The sequence below is a fragment of the Thamnophis elegans genome, chromosome 11, assembly GCF_009769535.1.
Source record: "Thamnophis elegans isolate rThaEle1 chromosome 11, rThaEle1.pri, whole genome shotgun sequence".
NCBI lineage: Eukaryota > Metazoa > Chordata > Lepidosauria > Squamata > Colubridae > Thamnophis > Thamnophis elegans.
In genome coordinates, this window is record NC_045551.1 from 45,560,803 (window position 1) to 45,579,238 (window position 18,436).

The following is an 18,436-nucleotide window of genomic DNA, read 5'->3' on the forward strand; positions in this document are numbered from 1 at the left end:
AGTCACATACTGTATGTAAGATGGGCAGGTGCCTGAATTGAAGTAGATGATAGATAGATGACAGATGACAGGTAGGTAGGTAGAGAGAGGAGAGAGAGAGAGAGAGAGGGAGGGAGGGAGGGAGGGAGGGAGGGAGGGAGAGAGAGAGAGAGAGAGAGAGAGAGAGAGTTTTTGAAAAAGAATATGGCTGTGTATGATCGTAGTTTTGTCATTTGTTTATACAGAAGTGAGACTGGGTATTAGCAGCAGAAGTGTAAGAAGAAACTGAAATCAATACGATGACAAATTGCTCTGAGTTTCTCTGAGCACTTAGAAACATACTGTAGAATAGATCATCATAAAGAAACTACATCAGCATTATTGTGTCATTTCACAGATAGGCGCTGATAATAGCAATTGGCTTAAAACTAACTACAATGTGACTTAGGTACGATTTTGAATCAGAAACCTCTTTAAGCAAGCATCTGTAGTCCAATCTCATACAGTGTCCAAGAGAATTCAGTGGGGCTCATTTCTGATAGAACCCTAGTCCTTCTTTTCATTAAACTAGACCAGAGGTGAGTTCTTACCAGTTCAGACTGGTTTGGCCGAATAGGTAGTAATTCCGGCAGACATATGACCATACTGGTTCTATCCTCGGCAGTGCCATCTTGATTTTCTGTTCTGCACATGCGCAGAACAATCTTCATTGAAAAAAATGTAAGTTTTACTCCTTTTTTAATGTTGTGCACATGTGCAGATTGTTTTAAATGCAAATAGGCACCTGCACAGAACGTATTTTTCAAGCGCCGAACCAGTTGTAATGACAGCTGGAACCCACCCCTGGATAGAAGATATGATGTTCTTTCCATGAACTTCATTGACATACAGTATCTCCCAGGGTTATTCTGCAAGTATACCAGGATTTTTATAGAAGACTAGAAAATCTGGTGACCCCTTGGATCATTATTTCAGAGCTATTTCTTTATCAGATTCCTCAATGCTTTCAATAATGACAAAACTAATGATCTGTCTCCACTGGAAAAATGTGATTCATTTAGAGACGTATCTGTCTTGAAAATAGCCCATCTGTATAGCACAGCAATGGTGAATCTTTTTGTGCCATAAGCGAGGGGAGCGCAGGGGAGTCATGCGCAGACATGCCACACCCATAATGCAATGTGTAACACACATCCCAGTGCGCATACACACATGACAAGTGCTCCCCCCATTTTTTGCATGCTTTTTTTGCCCTCCCCATGCGCCAGAGGCTTTATAGGAGCCTGGGGAGAGTGAAAAAAGCCTCCCTCGCCCCACCAGAGGCCCTCCGGAGTCTTCAGGGACCTTCAAGAGGCTTCCCTGAAGGCTCCGGAGGACTAAAAACGACCCTACGAACAAACCGGAAGTCATTTCCTGAACTGGAACTTCAGGAATGGACTTTCGGTTTGCTCGTAAGGTCGGTTTAAGCCCTCTGGAGTTTTCGGGGACTTTCAGGAGGCTTCCCTGAAGGCTCTGGAGGACTAAAAATGACCCTACGAGCAAACCGGTTTGTTCGTAGGGTCGTTTTTAGTCCTCCGGAGCCTTCAGGGAAGCCTCCTGAAAGTCCCCGAAAACTCCAGAGGGCTTAAACCGACCTTACGAGCAAACCGAAAGTCCATTCCTGAAGTTCCAGTTTGCCCATAGAGTCGGTTTTTTGTGCTTCGGAGGCCTCAGGGAAGCTCCTGAAGCCTCTGGTGGGCCTCCAGGGGGGGGGAGGATGTTTTCACCCTCCCCAGGCTCCTATAAAGCCTCTGGAGCCTGGGGAGGGCAAAAATGGCTTTAAAAAAGGCTGAACTCAGCTGTCCAGCGCGCACATGTGCGCTGGCCAGCTGACAGGGCAACGCCTCACGTGCCCTGACAAATGGCTTCACGTGCCTCCGTGTGCCATAGGTTCGTCATCCCAGGTATAGCACATCAAATATAGAAAGGTGACTACAGAAAATATTTTCTGGCATTTTATATTATGCAATAGCCTGTTTTATGATGATTTTTTTTTTTAGAACATTTTCCAAATTTCAAACTAGATTTTGGATGCTTTTGTAAATTAGCCCTTTCAAAGTAGCTTAGTTGGAAAATGGTTTCCCTATGATGTACCATTTCACACAGTTCAAGATTATGGGAAAGAGAATTTTACTAGTATATTGGTAAGGTACTGAAATAATTTCAAAAAAGGAAGGGACAATTGAACCTCACTAAATCTGTTCCTCTTATTAACCCGAAATAGATACTGCAATACAGTGCTCTCCAAAGACGTATCTGTGATCATGTGGCCAGCATGACTAAATGCTAAAGGCAGGCGGAACAGTATATTACCTTCCCACCAAAGATGTTCCTATTTTTCTACTTGCATTTTTTACGTGCCTTTGAACTGCTAGGTTGGCAGAAGCTAGGACAAGTAACAGGAGCTCAGTCCATTATGCAGCCTTAGGGATTTGAACCACTGAACTGCCAACCTTTCTGATCGACAAGCTCAACCTGTAAGCCACAGAGCCACCACGTCCCTAGATAATGCAATGCATTCTCCTAATTCTTTTAACATTGTAATTTATATACCCTGTATTCTCTTTTTATTTATTATGCTTATGACTGTAGTTTAACATTTAAGGCATATGAATGGTAGGAATTTATCTAATCCTAAATTTAACATTGCCCATTAATCAAAACATTTTGCAGTGGAAGGGGCATTTTTAAGTAATACTTGAACATGTTAAATGTTCTACTACTGAATATGTTCTAAACTACTGAATCACCTCTCAGTAGGGACAAGCAATCTTAAGATTTTATTACTATTAGATGAGATTATATGTCATATTTTTCTATCAATGTTTGATTGATGTCAGATTTATAGAAAACATAGCTTTGAACATTTACAGAAACAAAATTATATGTGTGCTACCTGTGAAATACGAAGGCCCTTTTTGTTCTCATTCGTCTAAATGCAGACGGTGTGTGAGGTTTATTAATAATTCAGAGTTTTGAAAAGCAAAGCAAATAATTTAAGAAAATGGAATAAAAGCTCAAAATGGGTAAAAGCAACACTCCAGATTATATGAATATGTGAACAAGTCATCATAGTAGAAATAAATGTGATTGATGAAAGTATATTTTCAAAATGGAATATGCTAAGGAGTGTCCATTTACTTTTGACTCTTGAATACTTTTCTCTGTATTTTCTTAATCTCCTTCTCCAGTTTAATTTATAGTTAAGGAATGGCTTTTGCAAAGTTTTAAATAACGCATTGTGTAATTTCTGCTGCTTTTCTTCTTACCACTATGTAGACATATGTGTGATTGCCTAATTAAACAATACTGCTAAAGGATGAAAAATAGCAGCAACCCTCTTTAGATGAAAACTGCATTAAAAAATCATTACTACATTGATATAGTAAATAGAAAGTAAAGAAAACAACGTATTAATAAAATATGTTGGTACAGAAATGTCACAGCTACTTTGGAAGATGTTACTGTCAGGTGTCTCCTTTGCTCCCAGCTCCTAGAAAGATTGGTGAGCTGCCAAGTGTAGATGGGAAGCAAAACTGGGAAAATAAGCTTGACTGGTGTGACAAATCCTGAATATTTAGCAACAGATAGTCTTCAACTTACAACAGTTCATTTAGTGACCATTCAAAGTTACAATGTGTTCTGACCCCCCTCCATACGGTGAGTCACGCCGACACAAGATTACTGCTAGACAATTTATTCACAGTAAATTAACACACCGACAAGACTTTGGCAGCAACCCAGACTTCCACAGATAAGAAATACACACAAGAGCTTCTCCAGCTTTAGTATAACGGTTGTGTCCTGCAAAAGATCTCCTCCCAAAGTCTCTTCTTATATACTCTCTTGGGAGGAGCCTAATCACAACCACCTGGCCCCAATTATCTTCTATATCTCTGTAGTTGCTGTTGGCGTTTATCTGCCCATCTTTGCCTGGCGTCTGGGACCAACTCCTCCTCCCCACTGCTCCAGGACCTGATGTCTTCACCACTGCTCCAGGGCCTGACATCAGGGACAAACTCCCTTTGGCTTTCACCGCTGCTCCATGCCTCAGGCGCCTCCTGGTGGCCAACCAGCCTGTCTGGTCTCTGCTCGGAGTCTGAACCCTGTCCATGGTCCTCCACATCTTCCAGAGCCGACTCATAGGGTCCCTTGCTATCGGAGTCTGTTTGCAGCTCCAATGGCTCTTGCTGGGCCACAACACAATGGCATTGAAAAAAATGACTTATGACCATTTTTCACACTTATGACCATTGAAGTATTCCCCAATGGTCATGTGATTTACATTTGGTTGCTTGACAACTGGTTCTTATAAATTTGGGTTCAATTGTAGTCATGCTGTTCCTGGTAGGAATAGCCAACACCACAGAAGACAAGCACAAGAGCCAAAAAGACGGTCCCTATCTAGCAAAATGAAATTCAACATAGATAAAAGTAAGATTTACATTCAAGCAAGGGAAACCGACTGCATAGGTATAGACTAGGTCAGTGATGGGCAACCTTTTTGGCATGGTGTGTCAAAAATCGGCAAAAAATCGAGCATAACTCGCGTTGTGTGTCACTTCGACAAAAACATAATTTTGCACAATTTATAGTTTAAACTACAAAAATGTATAATTGCAATATATAATTGTATTTAATAAACCAAAAACAAATTATTTAACATACCTGCTTAGTAACTTCTTTGTTCATCAGTCGATTTCGTATGTTGCCCTTGATATTATTGAACTTGTTTGGGGTGCCGTGAACCAGGGCTGTGGAGTCGGCTGCTTCCAGCTCCACGTCCTCATCAACATGCCGCTCCAGCCCGCCCCTGCTATGAATATTCCTAGTGACGCGAGGGCGAAGAATATGAATATTCATAGCGGGGGTGGGCCGGAGCGGCATGTTGATGAGGACGTGGAGCTGGAAGCATCAGACTCCACAGCCCTGCCGTGAACTGAGATAAGTGTGGTGCGGTCGTAACCGACAGTCCCAGGAGTAGACTCTCTGTGCCAGCCTGACTGGAGAGAGGCGCGCACTGTTCCCGCGCTCCTCTCCTGAGGGTCCTCCCTCGCCGTGCTGATGACGTGTGTGCGCACGGCACGCACGCCTTACCAGCAGCCCCTGCGCTCAGAAAGGGGCGGCGGCGATACAGTAAGTGAGTGTGGGCGGGGGAGATCACACGTCCCGCCCCCCCCCCGTTCCTCCAGCACAGATTCTTTCATCCTTGGCGGCCGTGCAGGAGCCGAGGATGAATCGCATGAAATCCTGTGCGTGTCACCCCAAATGGCTACGCGTGTCAGCACTGACACGCGTGTCATAGGTTCGCCATCACTGGACTAGGTGAAACTTGGCTAAATGCCAGTAATTGTGATAAGGATCTTGGAGTCCTAGTTTACTTAGTGGACTTAAATAGTAGCCAAGAGCATTGATTTGCTACAAATGCTATTTAACAGCAAAATTGCTCAAAACAAAAGAATAATTCCAATATACTCCATACCCTCCATTTCTAAGATACATGTATTAGAAAATAACTGTAATTAAAGACTATGTATAATTCCCAGTAGAACTGTTTGTGCAATTATTCATCCTATTATTAAAAGTATACAATTTCATGTTGATGAAACTAACAGGGTGAGCTGTTGAAAAACAGTGAGAACAATTTTATTATAACATCAAGTGTAAATACATTTAGGCTGAACATTTTATAAAAGCATTAAAATAATAAAAGATAAAGTGCCCTTTTGTTAATATCTATGTATCTCTTCATATATTTTTATTTTAAAATAAAATGTGATGGAAGAGAAATTCCTCTAAAACTGGGCATTTTTCTTTCATTATAGTGACCCAAGTAAATGTCCAAAGTCCTTTCCAACTTTCTTATTTTATTATTCTGTTTACATCGCTACTCTTCACATGCTGTAACTATTATTAAAAGCAGGCTTCTTCCATGCCATTACTGTTTTGTGAAAACATAGATATATTTTTTTTGTAATCATATATATAATTTCATGTCTCATTTGGCCACCTGACTGCCAAGGTGTGCATGGTATTTCCTAGTGGTCTTAACAGTTAAATTTCTCCTAAGCATTTCCCCATCTTAAATGTTCAACTTAACCTGGCCAATAAAATATTTGTAATCCATTCACTGAGTCTTTTTTAAAAATGTAATAGATGTCTCGGTGACATCATCTTCCAGCTGGACGCTCCTCATATTTTCTCATTGCTACTCCCCTCTTTCTTCCTTCCATAGCCAAAAATTCCATTAAAGAAGAAAAGATGGGATAATTGCACCAAGTCTTTTGACTGATCATGCTAGAAGGCCATCTGGTAACACCTTATGGCAGCTTTTACCGAGGAGGTGTTACATATTTATTCCTGGTATACAATATTGAATACAAGTTTGTCTTCTACTCTTCAAGACTGTTAATAATCATCCACTGCTTGTTAGACCTTTGACAGTAATCAAGGACTTCCACAAAATGAGTGTACACACATTTACTAATTGCATTTGCCAGCATTCTCATCTGCATGTTGTTTTGTCACACACCATACCTCGTAATATAAACTCTATGAAAGAATCATGCAAAGGGAATAATGATATCCATCTTCCATTCATTAAAAAGATGCTAAAGCTGATAGACTTTATGAATAGTGTCTATGAATGTGTCTTTAATTTTGTAGCTTACCAGGCAGCTTGCCCTCTGCTCTAACAAATAGACAGAGTGTCACAAAACCACTGGTGACTGGTGTTTATACATATAACCCAGTTCAAATCCCAGTAAGGGTATGGCTAGCTGATGAGAGCTAAATAGCTTGAAATAGATCTATACTAGTCTCCCTTTATTTATTTATCACCACAAATACAACAACATATATATATATGTGTGTGTGTGTGTGGTTCTGTAAAGCAGTGTGGTGCAATACCAGCACTAAAACAGGGTCCATTAGAGCACAACAGAAGGAGTATAACATCCTTCATGTCACAAAAAGTTTAAACAAAAATTATCTAGCTGAGTTAGGCTCCACATTACGCCTAAGGGTAGAACTAGCTCTTTTTTTGAAAAGATTGTCTGTAGTGAATAACCTTTCGGCTTGCTTTCCCTCAATACATTTATGACCAAAACCATTTCTTGAAATGCCTTCTAAGATGGATACATTTCAAGAACTAGCACAAGATATCCATTACTATTTGATAAGTAGTTTGGCAAGACTATTTTCCAGTGCAGGAAACGGTACGAGCCCATAACTATGCTTTAAAACCTTAGTAATTAATGCAGTTTTTAACAGCACTTGTGAAATTCTGGATTTTTTCCATGTCTTTAAGTTGTGCTAAGATCCAAATCTTGCTTGAAGGAAACACTAATATTATACAACCCTGCTGCACTGCACCAAACTGGCTGAACACATTGCACTTTTACAACACTGCTATGCTCCCTTTAGAAGTAGCCTAATAATTAAAAGAACCAAAAAAAGATAAGCAAAGCTAAAAATGATATAGCAAATGCTATTGTAGTTAGTTTTAAATGGTGCAATGTATTTCTATATTAGCAAACAGATGGCAGGCGAAGTACTACTTTTTCCCAGCACTGAAAACCCCTTAATAATTATTTATAATTCTTCAAATAGTTTATATACAAGAGAGACATTGAGTGCGCCTCCAAGAATCAAACAGTCTTGATACTGATAATAAAATTGTTATTTATATAACCAAATAAAGCATCCAGTATAGCTACCATTAATTTTAACAATGGGAAAAACAAATATATGTAGAAATAACAGTATTATAATTAGACATGCTTAACAGGAACAAGGATAATAGAAATAAGAGGGGAAAAATTAGGTAATTTTAAATTAACATCTTGACATGCTCCATTCTTCAGGTAAAAATTCAAATTCAGTAGAAAGAAGTTCAGAATAATATTAGATTGAACGTTGCTAATGGAAAACTGAACAACCAAAGAGACAATAACAGAGTAACAGGGTTGGAAGAGAGTTTGGAGATCTTCTAGTCCAACCCTCGGCTCAGGCAAGAAACTGTATGCCATTTGAGACAAACAGTTATCTGATCTCTTCTTAAAAACTTCCAGTGTTGAAGCATTCACAACTTCTGGAGCCAAGCTATTACACTGGTTAATTGTTCTGTCAGGAAATTTCTTCTTAGTTCTGGATTGCTTCTCTCCTTGATTAGTTTCCATCTATTGCTTCTTGTCCTTCTGGTGCTTTGGAGAATAGGTTGACTCCCTCTTCTTTGTGGCAACCCTTTAGATATTGGAAGACTGCTAACATGTCACTCCTAGTCCTTCTTTTCATTAAACTAATGTAAAGGTAAAGGTTCCCCTCACACTTATGTGCTAGTCATTCCCAACTCTAGGGGGCAGTGCTCATCTCCGTTTCAAAGCCGAAGAGCCAGCACTGTGGGAAGACATTTCCGTGGTCATGTGGCTGGCATGACTAAATGTTGAAGGAGCACGGAATGCTGTTAGCTTCCTACCAAAGGTGGTTCCTGTTTTTCTAGTTGCATTTTTAACATGCTTTCGCACTGCTAGATTGGCAGAAGCTGGGACAAGTAAGGGGAGCTCACTCCGTTAAGTGGCTCTAGGGATTTGAACCACCGAACTGCCGACCTTTCTGATCGACAAGCTCAGTGTCTTAGCCACTGAGCAACAGCGTCCCTTCATTAAACTAGACATGTCCAATTCCAGCAACTGTTCTTTATATGCTTTAGCTAGCAATACCCTAATCATCTTTGTTGCTCTCCTCTGCACTCCATCCAGAGTCTCAACATCTTTTTTACATTGTGGTTAATTGAGAAGAAACATACCCCTGGCTCTTTCCAACAGCAAAACAGGAAAACACCTCTGTTTTATCTAAATCAGATTGTTTCCTGGGTTGTAGATCATTGGTTCACTATCAATGATATATCAATATATATTATCTTCACTGTATCACCTGGATTAAAAAATTACGATATTCAAAAAATCATCTTCATAATTACTCTAAATGTGGCAGAATCCATAAAATAGCTGAAAGTGGCTATCATGCCATTCTACTAGAAGCCATATTCCTTCTTCAGCTAGTAAGCATTTTTAAATGCCAGTGCTACAGCAGGTGCTTTACTAGATCATCTCTGCTTGGGGCAGTAGGATTATACAGGGTCAGATAACAGTATGCAGGAAATAAAATGTGGGCCATGACCTAATCAATATTTTTGTGCCAAAAGTATTTCTGGTGTTATTTCTAGCTGTGTCTCTAAAGTCCTTCTTAGATTCTTATTTCTAAAGAGAAAGAAATCGCTTCCAATATTCAGGGGGTAGGGGTGGGGTTTGCAGAAGGATCGTCTGTAGCAAGAGAAATCGAAAACCCCCACAACCCTACATCATCTTAATGATGTGTAATTTATTATATTATGACATACTGTTGTTAGACAACCTTGTTTATTTGATGCATGAAGCTGGCAACACAGATTAATACTTTCTCCGAAGCAGAATCTCACCAATGAAAGCTGTCAGTGCACTAATATGTTATCTTCATTGAATCCTACAACGTGTCCATTTGTGTGATTCTCCTCAAGCTCTGTGCTGCAATTTGCAGTCAAGAGGGATACCGTTCCTGGCATTTGGCCGTGGCTGTATTGCAGAACAAGTTGAGCTGACTTCACAGACATTTATTCAGATCCAAATGTAATAAGGTAACTGAAAAACAGAACCTACAATAATGCTTCAGAGTGGAAGGCAATACAATATGTATAACTGACATCCTCTAGGAAAAACTCCAGCATTGCTTTTGTACAAAGTATTCAAATTTAATAGAAGTAGCTGAGAGTGTTTAAAGAAGGATGGCGCAAAAAGAGAAACCATCTGGGAGGCAAAAGGGGCAGGGATGACCGAGAGATGTTTAAAATGTTTCATGCAATTAGGCAGCTGTAAGATGCATATTTGGTGTAAATAGCTACCTGAAGAGGTGGCTCATTTTGCAGACCCTGCCATTTTGTGCCTGTTACCATAGGCTAGCAATCATCTCACATTAAAAACTTTCTGGGGAAGACTTCTGTGGAGAAAACGGCTGCCCAGCAGCTTCCAAGAACTCTGGAAGAAGTAAATTAGCTGGATTAGTAGTGAAATTCAAATTTTTTTACTACCGGTTCTGTGGGCATGGCTTGTTGGTCATGGCAGGGGAAAGATACCGCAAAATCTCCATTCCCATCCCATTCTGGGGCCAGTCAGAGATGGCATTTGCCGGTTCTCCAACCTATTCAAAATTTCCACTACTAGCTCTCCAGAACCCATCAGAAATCATAATTCAGTCATAATTCAGGCCTGGGTATAGGACAAAGAAAACATTGATCATCCATTTGGATGGCCTCTGGCAGATCAGGATGAGGATGAAGCATCTATGTTGATCTTCTTTACCTCTTGACTACCTTCGACATCATCTAAATTCAGGGGTTGGGGTTGGGAAGCACCATACTGTATTGCTGGTTCTGGTTTCATCTCCTAGAACCAATTTCAGTCAATATTGATAGGGAAGAAGTGGCCCACTCCATGGCCTTTCTTTGTGGTGTGTTGCAGTGCTTGGTACTCTCCCTTTTCTGGATCTTAACAGCTATAACAAGTCACTGATTGAAGTCATCCAAGGGCTCATGATAAATCATCATCAGTATGCACATGACACCCAGTTATATCTTCACCACAGGACATTTGAGTCATGACATGGAACTCCTCTCTCAATGTCTGGACGATGTCAGTGCCTGGATGAGGAAAAGCAGCCTTTAGCTCAACCCTAGTAAGTAAAGAACGTTCCTCCTACATCAACTCAGAAAGTTCGGATCGCCCCAGGAGATGTTGATACAGTTCTATAGAGGAATGATTGAATCTGTCATTTGTATCTCAATAAATGTCTAGTTTGGTGCAGCAACCAAACAGGATAGGTACAGACTTCAGTGGATAATTAGGACTTCAGGAAAAACAATTGCAACTACCCTGCCTTTCACTGAGGACCTGTATACTGCACAAGTAAGAAAGAGGGCTGAGAAAATATCTGCAGACCCCGCACATCCTGGTCACAAACTATTTCAACTTCTCCCCTTAGGATGCCATTATAAAGCACTACATGTCAAAATAACTAGACACACACAAAAATTTTCCCTCCTGCCATCACTCTGCTGAATACCTAATTACCATATGTTTAAGGATATTTTACCCTTCAGTGGTGGCTTCCAGACCCTATCACAACCGGTACGCTGCGCATGGGGCCGGGCGTCTTAGTCAGGTACGCGCGCTGAGCACGCATGCACACACCACCGCTCCGACCCTCTGGAATAAACTGCCCCCAGAGATCCGGACCCTACCCACTCTCATGGCCTTCCATAAGGCTCTTAAGACCTGGCTATTCCGGGAGGCCCCGGGCAGTTGAACTCACGATTGAGTTCCAGCCCCGATCAGACTGGGTGTATGTTGTGGTCTTTTTAATCTATGTTTTTGTGCTTTTAACTTCTATTTTTAAATGTATTGTTGTAAGCCGCCCGGAGTCCTTTGGGATTGGCCGGCCTATAAATTTATTAAACAACAACAACAACAACAACAACAACACTGCCTGCGACACCCAGCTGCTGGGCAGAGGTCGCGCAGGTGCCACATGCTCTGCGCGCATGTGCAATTGTCCCCAAAACAGCTATGGAACGTGGGTGGATGGGTGAGCCAAACGAGCCATCGTACTGGTACGGTGGCCACTGCTCCCGGCTACTACCGGTATGGCCATACCGCCCAGAACCCACCACTGTTTTCCATGTTGTATGGCTGTATTACTATTATCCTTCTCATCTCTTTTACTACCTTTTCCTATTGGTATCTTATGATTAAACTGATTAGTTGTTTGCATGTACACTGAGAGCTTATGCACTGGAGACAAATTCTTTGTGTGTCTAATCAATTTGGCCTCAATGAAATCAAGTTTGATACCTCTGAGCTAGAGATTAGTTCCCTGAAGATGGGCATAACAGCAAGAGTCCAAAAGTTCAGAAGACAAAACCTCCAGTCTTGGTGACCTACCCCGATTGGATCCTGCAACTATCTATTTTATTATGCTTTAAAAGGTTTTGTTAATGTAATGCCAGTAAAAATTGATTTCTTTCTGATAAAATACAGCATTGATACAACATGAAACCAAGGCAATTTAGAAATCTCTTTTTTGATAGCATGATATTGCTGCGAAGGAAAAGCAGGACAATTATTGATCAAAAAGGAGGTTGCCGTGGGAGGGAGGGAGGGAGGGAGGACTGACTAATGCTCATATTAAGAATTAAATTAAGTAGGAAACCAGGAAATCGGAATAACAGTGCCTAAAAATGTCTCAACGGGAAAAAAGCACATAGAAACAGAAGGAATATAGGAGACAAACCATAATGCAATTTATAAAACTCGCTCTAGCAGCAGAGGTGGTATACTGCTGGTTCTTGGCTGAACTGGTAGTGGTGGCAGCTAGAGGCTCCGCCCACCCACCCCGACATAATCCACGACCTTCTGCACATGCGCAGAAGGTGGAGTGCATGCGCAGAAAGTGGCACATGTGAATGAAGCAAGCATGCTCACATTTGCAAACCGTTAACAAAGGTAAGTGATTCCCACCACTATCTAGGAGGGTTATGCTATGCAGAGCAATCATCGTACTTCCACAAAAAACATGCTAATCTTATGTCTGATCATATTTACTACCCCTATATTTTCTTCTGTGGTCTCCCTCTGCAGAACATTTTAAAACAGTTTTGAAATGTTATATTAAATTATATTGTATAACAGGTCTGTTTATCATCTCTACGCTGCATCTCAAACTTGTTGCAAAAGAAAACAAAAGAAGAATGAGCAGAGAGTAGTCTACAATGTATAAAGGAATTTCAAATTCATGTTGGAAATGTGAACAAGAAGGATCATTTTATTGTAGGAAATTATCACCCAGCCCTCTCCCGGAAAAATGAAACATCCTAGGAAATATTGAAAAGGCAGAATATATCTCCCTGGATGTGAAAAGAGATGAAACATGTTTTAAAGACAAAGTAACTCCCTGCAGTTTCCTGCCCATCCCCCTTTGCCAATGGGCCATTAAGATGGCCAAGCCAGTCCCTTTACATAATAAAGAGTTCTCCCCTTCAGCTCCAGGGGATGGGATTAAGGCATGATAATTTTGGCCCTTTACCCAACTCACCACATGGCATATGAAAACTCAAGCAAACCTGGGTTCAAAACACAGCCTAGAGAGTTGCCCCTGCTTGGTCCCATGGGAGTCTGACAACCAATCAGAATACATTTCTTACACAGGAACAGAAAACATATAGGTGGGGCCAAACAGATTATTAAAAACCCTGCAAGCCCCTCCCTCAGCCCTTCTCTTTTTTCTCCAGCAACATTGAAGCATGTGGTCACCTTTTTCTGTTCAGGACTCAAGCCATGTGGTCCTGTCCACCATTAAACTATCTTTCAAAGCAGCCTCCATGTCTCCAGTGTCTTTTTCCCCACTTGGAGCCGAACCCAGAAGGACATTTCTTTCAACATTATCATGCTTGATATGCAAATAAAAATGCTAAAATGGATTGAAATATATACGCTGTTTCGGAATATTTTAAAGGTTAATATACAACTGTTAATAAATCAAAATCTTACTACAGTCATAGGTCAGCACAAGAAGGAAGAGAATATAAACAATTAATAATTCTGAAAGCTAAAATATATGAAATACACAAAGTTAAAACATTTTTTAAAATTATTTATATATGACTAGTAAAGATTTGATTTATATATACTGTATGTATGTGTGTGTGTGTGTGTATGTATCTAAACAAACCCTCTAAAAAGGGATCAAAACAATAAGTATGAAAATGTAAAAATTAATATATGACTAACTCAATTTGTCATAATACAAAACACTCTCAACTAACAAGTTAAATACTCATTAAGGCTGGTTTGTGACACAGGTCATCTGATGGATTTTAATCACAGCTGTGCAGAACCTGGCAATGTTGTATGGTGTAACCGGATTAGTGTCTGCAAACAGCAGGGAGGTAGAAAAATGTCCTATGTGCCCTGGATGTTTATTTAGTACTGGTGAGATGAGACTATTACAAATGTCTTTATAGTACAGGCAAGGAGGAACACGTCCTCAGTTGTTTCTGCATGCCCAGAGTTACAGAGACATTGTCTCTCTGGTCAGAGAGCTTTCAAGGACAGCGGAGGGCATAGTACCATATCAAGTATAATATACAATTGAGACCAGCAGTCTTTCTTTTGATATTGATGGATAGTTGGATAAAAGTCATAGAATCTTGTTTTTGTAAGCAAGATTATTGAATTGAAAGATGGAAAGGGTCAGCAATATCTACAATGGAGGACTGACAATAGCTGTACCATTTAGACCAGAGGTGGTATTCAGCAGGTTCTGAACAGTTATGGAGAACCGGTAGCGGAAATTTTGAGTAGTTCGGAGAACCAGTAAATAACACCTCTGACTGTCCCTGCCCCCATCTATTCTCTGTCTCCCGAGTCTCAGCTGATTGGGAGGGAATGGGGATTTTGAAGTGACCTTCCCCTGGAGTGGGGAGGGAATAGAGATTTTATATTATCCTTCCCCTGCCACACCCACCATGCCATGCCCACCAAGCCATGCCCACCAGGCCCACAGAGCCAGTAGTAAAAATGTTTGAATCCCACCACTAATTTAGACTTATATACTTATATAGTATTACTGACCCATAGCACTTTCTGGGTGGTAACTCCCTGCAGTTTCCTGCCCATCCCCCTTTGCCAACGGGCCATTAAGATGGCCAAGCCAGTCCCTTTACATAATAAAGAGTTCTCCCCTTCAGCTCCAGGGGATGGGATTAAGGCATGATAATTTTGGCCCTTTACCCAACTCACCACATGGCATATGAAAACTCTTTGGGAGGGAATGGGGATTTTGAAGTGACCTTCCCCTGGAGTGGGGAGGGAATAGAGATTTTATATTATCCTTCCCCTGCCACATCCACCATGCCATGCCCACCAAGCCATGCCCACCAGGCCCTCAGAGCCAGTAGTAAAAAATTTTGAATCCCACCACTAATTTAGATTTATATACTTATATAGTATTACTGACCCATAGCACTTTCTGGGTGGTTTCAATGTAAGCCTTATTTGCATACTGCCCTCACAAATCTAGGTCCTCATTTTACCAACCTTGGAAGACTGGAAAGCTGAGTCAACCTTGAGCTCTATCAGGATTGAACTGCAGGCCATGGGCAGAGTTTGCCTGCAATACTGCACTTTAACCAGGGTGCCACCAGGGTGCAGAATGGTTGGCCTGGTATGTCAAAAGAAAAGTAACTCAGACTTCCCCAAGAAAAATAAAGGCGAATGTTGGTGATAGGAGATTTACTTCTCAGGGGAAATAGAATTAGCAGTCTATACACTGGATAATCAACCTAGGATTTTACTTAGCATCAATTTTTCAACACTAATTTGGTTTGGTTTATCCTGGGTTATCGTATCAGCTTACTTATTGCTTTTCTAAAATTATGGCTGGATATGCATATACATATCCAGCCATAGGAGGTATGTTGTTTCCCTAGAGCAAAAATAAATGATGTGGCTGAGAGCCTTACTAAAATAATAAAGCTCACAATTACTCTTCTTTTCTTCTCTTACATGTGGAAACCAATGACATAACAACGAACCCGAAAACATTATCAGGAGGCAACAAGCAGCTCAGCCAGAAAGTTAAGCAGTTAGGAGCTCAAGTGTTTTCATCTGTATTTTCAACAGAAGGTGAACATCAAAGGATCAAAGGATATTAGAAGTAAACCACTGGCAGGACCTAATCTCAAACATAATCCCCAAGACAACCAATCAAACAAGGAGTCAGGGGCTGGTGGGAAGGAAGAAAAACTCAGATACAAAGCAGGAGATGTAGGATGCATACTCAGGGTCAGCCATAAAGGACTCAGATATCTATACACTAACAGTCAGAATTTGAGGAACAAACCGGATGAACTTAAAGTACAAGTACATGAGGGAAGATATAAGTGCCAGTAAAGAAATTTGGTGGGATGAAACTCATAACTGAAATGTAGTGCTGGAAGGATATACTCAGTGGTGAGTTGCAGGCGGTACGCCCCGGTACAGGTATAGCGGAGTCTGCCCGGAGCTCCGGATGCCATACCGATACGGCGCTCCAGAGGGCCCATTCACCCGCCTGAGCTCCTTATCGGTCGTTTAACTCTTCAGCGCTTCTGCGCACGGTGCATATAGTGCCCGCGCAACGCTCTGCTGAGCAGCTGGAGCGTTGCAGAGGCTTACGGAAGCGGTAAGATGCATGCACGTGCTGCATACGTGTGTGCATCCATGTGGACGACGCTGGGCCCATTCCAACCTTAGTGGTTGGAACAGGATCCGGAACCCACCACTGTAATCTATTCAAAAGAAACAAACCTAACAAAACAGGAGGTGGCGTTGTATTATATGTAAGAGATCCCTACATCTGCATAAAACTAAGGATGAAAGCCTCCTTAAATGTACATGGGTTACTCTAAAAAGGGGGGAAATGGCATTGCCATAGGTGTACACTACAGACCACCCAACCAAGCAGAAGAAATAGATGAACTTTTTGCTAATCGTTTAAGAAATGTACCTCGCAAACACACCACAGTAGTAATGGTTGAGGTTGAGGTTTATTCAATTTATATGCCGCCCTTCTCCCAAGGACTCAGGGCGACGTACAACATTAAAAGAAACACATACTACAAAAGTTAAAAAGAAATTAAATAGGATATCCCCAAACCCAATTAAAATTAACAATGACACATTTTTTAAAAAAAATTCAAATTAAAATTATCAATAATCAATACTTTGATTTGTTTTGTTCAGGCCAGGCTGGCTTGCTGGAAAAGCCAACTTTTTAGGGTGCATTTGAAGGACCGGAGGTCGGGGATTATACGAAGCTCCGGGGGCAGCTCATTCCAGAGGGAAGGCACTCCCACAGAGAAGGCTCTCCCCCTGGGGGTCACCAGTCGACACTATATGGCCAACGGCACCCTGAGGAGGCCAACTCTGTGGGATCGCACTGGACGATGGGAGGCTACTTCAACTACCCTGACATCAACTGGGAAATTTTAACCTCATGGATGAAAATCTTAAAGGAGAAAGCAACTCAAGAAGCTTGGGAAACTTTAAAAAAGCATATAGAAACAGAAGTCACTTCTGGTTTGCTTGTAGAGCCGGTTTAAGCCCTCCGGAGACTTCAGGGAAGCCTCCGGAGGACAAAAAATGACCCAACGGTCCATTTTGCTTGTAGGGTCGTTTTTTTGCCCTCCGGAGGCTTCGGGGGTACGGGAGGGCTGTTTTCACCCTCCCCAAGCTCCTATAAAGCCTCTGGAGCCTGGGGAGGGCGAAAAAACAAGCAAAAAATGGGGGGGTCATACCTGCCATGGGGCATAATGGGTGCAGCATGCCCAACCCCCCTGTGCTCCCCCCGCTTATGGCACATGAGCCAAAAAAAGGTTTACCATCGCTGGCCTACTTGTTGTTAAGTTAGAAAAATGGGGGATAAACAGTGCTCCCTAGTGGACGGGAAAAGTACAACATTTTTGTCATTGAACCAGTTCACTTTTCCCATTTATAAACAAGCAAATGAAAAGCCTTTTGTCCAAAACAATTTAGGAAAATTACCAGGAACATGTATTTAGAAATACTGCAATGAAGCAGGATGTTGTCCATTAAGCAAAGAAAGAGGTCATTCCAAAACAAAGTAGGTCAAGAGAAAAGATAATAGGATAAGAATATATTCACACACACCTAGTCATTCCATGAGGCAATACTAATCAAGGCTAGCAGATGACTTGTCACTTGCAGGTGTAAGCAAAGCATCTAGACAGACATTGTTATAATGATTATCTCTTTACTACTGAAGTGCATTGCAATTTTTTAGAGTTGTTCTCATACAGCACAAATATTTGTAAATAAATCCCTTGAGTTTTCATTGGACTTCTATTTGAAAGAACAGATTACTAATTTCTTGGATTCTCACCAATCTGATCCCTAATATATTGGATATCCATAACATATTGATCAAAGAAATCTACCCCTTTGATAGGCATCTACCCCTACTCAATTGTTACATTTTAATTCTGGTTTTTATCTCATTTGCCAATTATCTAACACTATTTCCTGTTATCACAGATTCACAGGTTATGGAAACACCATGATATTGAATATCTTGGCTCTATCAAAACATTCTAAGTTCTCATGATGTCTACGCTAATAAAAATGTAAAATATGTGCTAGAGGATATAGCGGTAAGATGAATTCATAATTGGCTGATTGAATATATTTCAAGAATACTCATAAATGGCATTGCATCACCTTGGAAAATAATATTGAGTGGATTATGACAATGTTTTTTTCTAGAGTTTGTG